The following is a 7,500-nucleotide window of genomic DNA, read 5'->3' as shown; positions in this document are numbered from 1 at the left end:
ACCTTGTGATTCCTTCGTCGGGCACTGGTAAAGGGTGGCGATGATTCGTTCTATAATAGAAATACCCGTCGTAGCGTTTCGGCCTAGTCACCCGCCACGAAACACTCTCTCGTCGTGGAATCCCCGCGTCGGAGAGTAAAACGCCGAAGGCTTACTTATGAAACTTACGTCTCTCGACGATGGGACGATCCACGCGAAGAGTTGTTACGTGCACGCGTATGGTGCGATTGCGTCGATTCGCTTTTCTGTACGGGGAGCAATAGAACGTTGAGTTGACTTATCGGGTCTTCGTTGGAATTACCGTCGCTGGCATTGTAAACTCCAGATGACCTTGTGATTCCTTCGTCGGGCACTGGTAAAGGGTGGCGATGATGCGTTCTATAATAGAAATACCCGTCGTAGCGTTTCTTCCGAGTCAACCCGCTCACGAAACACTCTCTCGTCGTGGAATCCCCGCGTCGGAGAGTAAAACGCGAATTCATAGTATGGAAACTTACGTCTCTCGACGATGGGACGATCCACGCGAAGAGTTGTTACGTGCACGCGTATGGTGCGATTGCGTCGATTCGCTTTTCTGTACGGGGAGTAATAGAACGTTGAGTTGACTTATCGGGTCTTCGTTGGAATTACCGTCGCTGGCATTGTAAACTCCAGATGACCTTGTGATTCCTTCGTCGGGCACTGGTAAAGGGTGGCGATGATGCGTTCTATAATAGAAATACCCGTCGTAGCGTTTCTTCCGAGTCAACCCGCTCACGAAACTCTCTCTCGTCGTGGAATCCCCGCGTCGGAGAGTAAAACGCGAATTCATACTATGAAAACTTACGTCTCTCGACGATGGGACGATCCACGCGAAGAGTTGTTTACGTGCACGCGTATGGTGCGATTGCGTCGTTTCGCTTTTCTGTACGGGGAGAAATAGAACGTTGAGTTGACTTATCGGGTCTTCGTTGGAATTACCGTCGCTGGCATTGTAAACTCCAGATGACCTTGTGATTCCTTCGTCGGGCACTGGTAAAGGGTGGCGATGATGCGTTCTATAATAGAAATACCCGTCGTAGCGTTTCTTCCGAGTCAACCCGCTCACGAAACTCTCTCTCTCGTCGTGGAATCCCCGCGTCGGAGAGTAAAACGCCGAAGGCTTACTATGAAACTTACGTCTCTCGACGATGGGACGATCCACGCGAAGAGTTGTTACGTGCACGCGTATGGTGCGATTGCGTCGATTCGCTTTTCTGTACGGGGAGTAATAGAACGTTGAGTTGACTTATCGGGTCTTCGTTGGAATTACCGTCGCTGGCATTGTAAACTCCAGATGACCTTGTGATTCCTTCGTCGGGCACTGGTAAAGGGTGGCGATGATTCGTTCTATAATAGAAATACCCGTCGTAGCGTTTCTTCCGAGTCAACCCGCTCACGAAACTCTCTCTCGTCGTGGAATCCCCGCGTCGGAGAGTAAAACGCGAATTCATAGTATGGAAACTTACGTCTCTCGACGATGGGACGATCCACGCGAAGAGTTGTTACGTGCACGCGTATGGTGCGATTGCGTCGATTCGCTTTTCTGTACGGGGAGCAATAGAACGTTGAGTTGACTTATCGGGTCTTCGTTGGAATTACCGTCGCTGGCATTGTAAACTCCAGATGACCTTGTGATTCCTTCGTCGGGCACTGGTAAAGGGTGGCGATGATTCGTTCTATAATAGAAATACCCGTCGTAGCGTTTCTTCCGAGTCAACCCGCTCACGAAACTCTCTCTCGTCGTGGAATCCCCGCGTCGGAGAGTAAAACGCGAATTCATACTATGAAAACTTACGTCTCTCGACGATGGGACGATCCACGCGAAGAGTTGTTTACGTGCACGCGTATGGTGCGATTGCGTCGATTCGCTTTTCTGTACGGGGAGAAATAGAACGTTGAGTTGACTTATCGGGTCTTCGTTGGAATTACCGTCGCTGGCATTGTAAACTCCAGATGACCTTGTGATTCCTTCGTCGGGCACTGGTAAAGGGTGGCGATGATGCGTTCTACAATAGAAATACCCGTCGTAGCGTTTCTTCCGAGTCAACCCGCTCACGAAACTCTCTCTCGTCGTGGAATCCCCGCGTCGGAGGGTAAAACGCGATATATAATAGTATATGCCAGTGGTTCGCGCGCGTCGTCTCTGAGATACGCGGTCGACAGAGTTCCGAAAACACGTGATGTGCCACGATTTCCGTGCGTCTTACATCTTTCGACGATGGGACGATCCACGCGAAGAGAACGTTCGTGCTTGCGTGAGGTGCAACAGCGTCGATTCGCTTTTCTGTACGGGGAGAAATAGAACGTTGAGTTGACTTATCGGGTCTTCGTTGGAATTACCGTCGCTGGCATTGTAAACTCCAGATGACCTTGTGATTCCTTCGTCGGGCACTGGTAAAGGGTGGCGATGATTCGTTCTATAATAGTAATACCCGTCGTAGCGTTTCGACCGATGTCACCCGCCACGAAAGTCTCTCTCGACGTGGAAACCCCGCGCCGAAGAGTAAACGCGAAGGCTTACCATACGAAAGAAAACGGTATTATACGCCTGTGGTATGTGCGTCTCGGCTCTGTGATACGCGATCGGCAGAGTTACAAAAAAACGTTGATGGGCCACGATTTCCGTGCGTCTTACATCTTTCGACGATGGGACGATCCACGCGAAGAGTAGTTACGTGCTCGCGCGAGGTGCGATAGCGTCGATTCGCTTTTCTGTACGGGGAGAAATAGAACGATGAGTTGACTTATCGGGTCTTCGTTGGAATTACCGTCGCTGGCATTGTAAACTCCAGATGACCTTGTGATTCCTTCGTCGGGCACTGGTAAAGGGTGGCGATGATTCGTTCTATAATAGAAATACCCGTCGTAGCGATTCGGCCGAGTCACCCGCCACGAAACTCTCTCTCGTCGTGGAATCCCCATGTCGGAGAGTAAAACGCGAAGGCTAACTATATAAGAAATATATAGTATTATTTATGCCTGTGGTTCTCCGTTTGCCCTACTCTCAGATACGCGACTCGGAGAGTTACGAATAATCGTGATGGACCACGATTTCTGTACGTCTTACATCTTTCGACGATGGGACGATCCACGCGAAGAGATCATTCCTGCTTGCGTGAGGTGCGATAGCGCCGATTCGCTTTTCTGTACGGGGAGAAATAGAACGATGAGTTGACTTATCGGGTCTTCGTTGGAATTACCGTCGCTGGCATTGTAAACTCCAGATGACCTTGTGATTCCTTCGTCGGGCACTGGTAAAGGGTGGCGATGATTCGTTCTATAATAGAAATACCCGTCGTAGCGATTCGGCCGTGTCACCCGCCACGAAAATCTCTCTCGTCGTGGAATCCCCGCGTCGTAGAGTAAACGCGAAGGCTTGCTATAGAAGACTATAGTTTATACGCCTGTGGTTCACCGGTTGCCTGCTCTCCGGGGTACGCGATCGCGCAGGAGTTACGGAAGAACTTGATGGGCCACGATCTCCAAGCGGCTATATCTTTCGACGATGGGACGATTCACGCGAAGAGAACGTTCGTGCATGCGTGAGGTGCGATAGCGTTGATTCGCTTGTCTGTACGGGGAGAAATAGAACGATGAGTTGACTTATCGGGTCTTCGTTGGAATTACCGTCGCTGGCATTGTAAACTCCAGATGACCTTGTGATTCCTTCGTCGGGCACTGGTAAAGGGTGGCGATGATTCGTTCTATAATAGAAATACCCGTCGTAGCGTTTCGACCGATGTCACCCGCCACGAAATTCTCTCTCGTCGTGGAATCCCCGCGTCGGAGAGTAACCGCCGAAGGCTTGCTATAGAAGACTATAGTTTATACGCCTGTGGTTCACCGGTTGCCGGCTCTCCGGGGCACGCGATCGCGCGAAGGTTACGGAGGGACGTGAAGCGCCCGAGCAATGAAACGTCCGCAGGAGGAAACGAGCAACCGCCGAACATTGTTTCGCGACGTTTCCATAATGTATTGTCGTTTCGCTCGCATCCCGCTTCTTTCCCCTAGTTTCCTCGACGCGTAGTTTCGCAGCCTTAGTGGACGAATCATTCTCGATTCGAGGAAAGATATGCAGTGGGGCGTGCAATGAGCCCGCCAGAGACCACGATCTCCAATGCGTCTTTACATCTTTGGACGATGGGACGATCCACGCGAAGAGAACGTTCGTGCTTGCGCGAGGTGCATTAGCGTCGATTCGCTTTTCTGTACGGGGAGAAATAGAACGATGAGTTGACTTATCGGGTCTTCGTTGGAATTACCGTCGCTGGCATTGTAAACTCCAGATGACCTTGTGATTCCTTCGTCGGGCACTGGTAAAGGGTGGCGATGATTCGTTCTATAATAGAAATACCCGTCGTAGCGATTCGGCCGAGTCACCCGCCACGAAACTGTCTCTCTTTCGTCGTGGAAACCCCGCGTCGGAGAGTAAAACGCGCGAAGGCTGTGACTGTAACATATATATATATATATACACAGTATACAATGCCTGTGGTTTTTGCGCGTGTCGGCTCTTCGGTATACGCGATCGGCCAGAGTTACGGAGGGACGGTGAAGCGCACGAGAAATTGAAACGGCCGCACGATTGGAACCGAGCAACCGTCGAACATTGTTTCGCGACGTTTCCATAATGCGTTTTCGTTTCGCTCGCATACCGCTTCTTTTCCCCTAGTCTCTGAGACGCGTTTTCGAGCCGTTCTTCTACTATCGATTCTCGTAGAGAGAAGGGACCGGGTAGTCTGGAAGTGGAACCCGCATCTTGCGTGTACCGTACACGGAATTGAGAGGACCGGCCGTGAAGCTCGTTTTAAAGCCGTGCGTCTGACACCCAACTCTTGCGCGCCAATTTCGCGGCAAGAGATAATATGGGACGAATGACCGGCAAAGAGCCAGCTGTGAAGTCTGTTTTTTTAATCGAATCCGTGGACGTGTGTATGCCGTAGCGTCGCTCGTCGTGTTCGTTCATGGTCGTTCCGAGAGAAAGAACGAAAGCGGTAACGAAGGGACCGGCCGTGAAGCTCGTTTTAAAGCCGCGCGTCTGACACCCAACTCTTGCGCGCCAATTTCGCGGCAAGAGATAACATGGGACGAATGACCGGCAAAGAGCCAGCTGTGAAGTCTTTTTTCATTATTTGCTTTCAATCGATCGATCGGTACGATTCGTGCAACGTTTCGCGCGATGCGACGCGAAAACATGCGCGCAACAATAGATGCGTCTGATCGGAAGAACGCGAGGGTCGACTGCACGCGATGGATTCAGTATCGGGTAGGATACAAAATATATCCCCGTCGTTTCCACGCGTGCGAGTCTTCTGCGTCTTTCGCGGGTTTTTGAATGCACTATACGCCCGGAACGTCGAGAAATATATACATATTACTTGAACGTTTTTCGTCTCGAAAGGCTTCGGTGTCGTCTCCAAGGCGACGCCTGAATCTCCTTCGCGCGCTGGTCGGAGATTCAGGTATCAACTTTTATCTTCTCTTTGAAAGAAGAGAGATATTAGGTCGAACAAGTGAGAATAAAATTATATATGTGAAATATAAAATTTATACGATTACCCTGAACGGTGGATCACTTGGCTCGTGGGTCGATGAAGAACGCAGCTAATTGCGCGTCAACGTGTGAACTGCAGGACACATGAACATCGACATTTCGAACGCACATTGCGGTCCACGGATACAATTCCTGGACCACGCCTGGCTGAGGGTCGTTTACGTACCATACACTGCTTGCGTAGCTCTGTCAAATCCCCGCCGTCGTTCACCTCTTCGGATCGAACGTTTTTTTACCGAAGGGCGCAAAGAACGTCTCTGAGTCGGGTTAAGAGAAGGATGCTACGTACGAGCGAACGATGGGTGTCTCGTCGGCGTTTGTCGCGGACACGCGAAAATTCTGTGAATTTCACGGACAGTGTACGTTCTAGTTGTTGCAAAACGATCGGAATCGTTTGTATGGACTCGCGTGAGTGTTCGCGGCGTCGTGCGTCGTTCAATTACGACCGCCCGCGGATACCGCTCCACTGCGATATGGATCTGAGCGACAACTTTTTCGGCTGTTCGTGAGATGAACGGTTTCGTGTGTTTAGAAAAATTTTTTTTCCCGCGCTCCCGACGTCACCTGAAATGATGCGTCAGAGGTGAAAGAAAATATTAAGAAGTCGAGAGAGAGAGACTACACACGTTTTATTCATATTTTGTATACCGTGCGTGAGACGGATGTGCACGACACGTCGTATGTCGGTATATTACCGACTGGCCCCAGGGAGATTGTTTTCTTCCTCTCTTACGAATGAGATGTACGTTTCGGAGGATCGTCGTTACCGAAACACACGGCAAAACGAGACTTCTCGCAGCAGAACCTTTATACACAATACACATCGACTCTTTTTACCCCGAGAGAGAGAGAAAAGGTGTATTTCTTTTTTTTATTTTTCGAATTCGACGCACGAACGCTTTGACGACTGGAGAAAAACACGGTGTGTGTTAAAATCGTGCGGGACGAGCATGCGTATTCGTAACGGGTCGAATAGTTCTTATTCCCCGTCGTCGCGTGTCCTCGCTGGACCACCACCGTGCGCTTCCGCCACGTTCAGTTGAATTTCGAAATATATATATATAAAAAGAATCACCATATACTCTCTTTCGGGAGGTGTATTTTTATCGGTTTCTGCTATAGAGAAGAGACGGAGATCGTGTTGTGAGGTGTAACGTTTCTGTATCCCCGTTTCGGAGGATCGTCGTTATCGGCGGAACACACGTCAAAACGAGACTTCTCGCAGAACCTTTATACACAATACACATCGACTCTTTTACCCCGAGAGAGAGAAAAGGTGTTTTTCTTTTTTTTTTATTTTTCGAATTCGACGCACGAACGCTTTGACGACTGGAGAAAAACACGGTGTGTGTTAAAATCGTGCGGGACGAGCATGCGTATTCGTAACGGGTCGAATAGTTCTTATTCCCCGTCGTCGCGTGTCCTCGCTGGACCACCACCGTGCGCTTCCGCCACGTTCAGTTGTATTTCGAAATATATATATATAAAAAGAATCACCATATACTCTCTTTCGGGAGGTGTATTTTTATCGGTTTCTGCTATAGAGAAGAGACGGACGATCGTGTGTGACACCACGTGGTAACGTTTCCGTATCCCCGTAAAATACGTTTATCTTTTCTCGTAGAAAAGAGAGAGGAAGAGGCAGGAGCTCCTCTTTGGCGAGGCTTTCGAACGTCGCGTCCCGTCCGCCGGAATATAATGATATAAATATATAACCGCCGCCGACTTTGTGCGAAAGCGTTGAAACGAACGCGTCGGTCGCCCCATGGTGTGTGTTTGTCGTGTCTTCTTTTCCTCTTCTGCACTTCTCTTCACTGTCGATCGCGAGACCGCGCGAGATCCGCTTCGGTCGTCCAGTCCCCGAAAATTCTTCTCGGACGGGCGTTAAAGTTAACCGGAGCGCGAGATCGTCTAGCGAGAGTCTT

The 7,500-nt window shown here is 50.0% G+C and overlaps 1 non-coding gene across 1 annotated transcript; it reads left to right on the top strand.

The window, feature by feature from the left end:
• Positions 1–5,577: 5,577 nt before the first annotated feature.
• Positions 5,578–5,732, top strand: LOC143176582 (5.8S ribosomal RNA). Its single transcript, XR_013001111.1, has one exon. It is a non-coding gene; the product is annotated as a 5.8S ribosomal RNA (ribosomal RNA).
• Positions 5,733–7,500: the final 1,768 nt, after the last annotated feature.

The sequence above is a fragment of the Nomia melanderi genome, unplaced genomic scaffold (assembly GCF_051020985.1).
Source record: "Nomia melanderi isolate GNS246 unplaced genomic scaffold, iyNomMela1 scaffold0647, whole genome shotgun sequence".
Classification (NCBI taxonomy): Eukaryota; Metazoa; Arthropoda; class Insecta; order Hymenoptera; family Halictidae; genus Nomia; species Nomia melanderi.
This window is presented reverse-complemented; position numbering and strand designations above follow the sequence as displayed.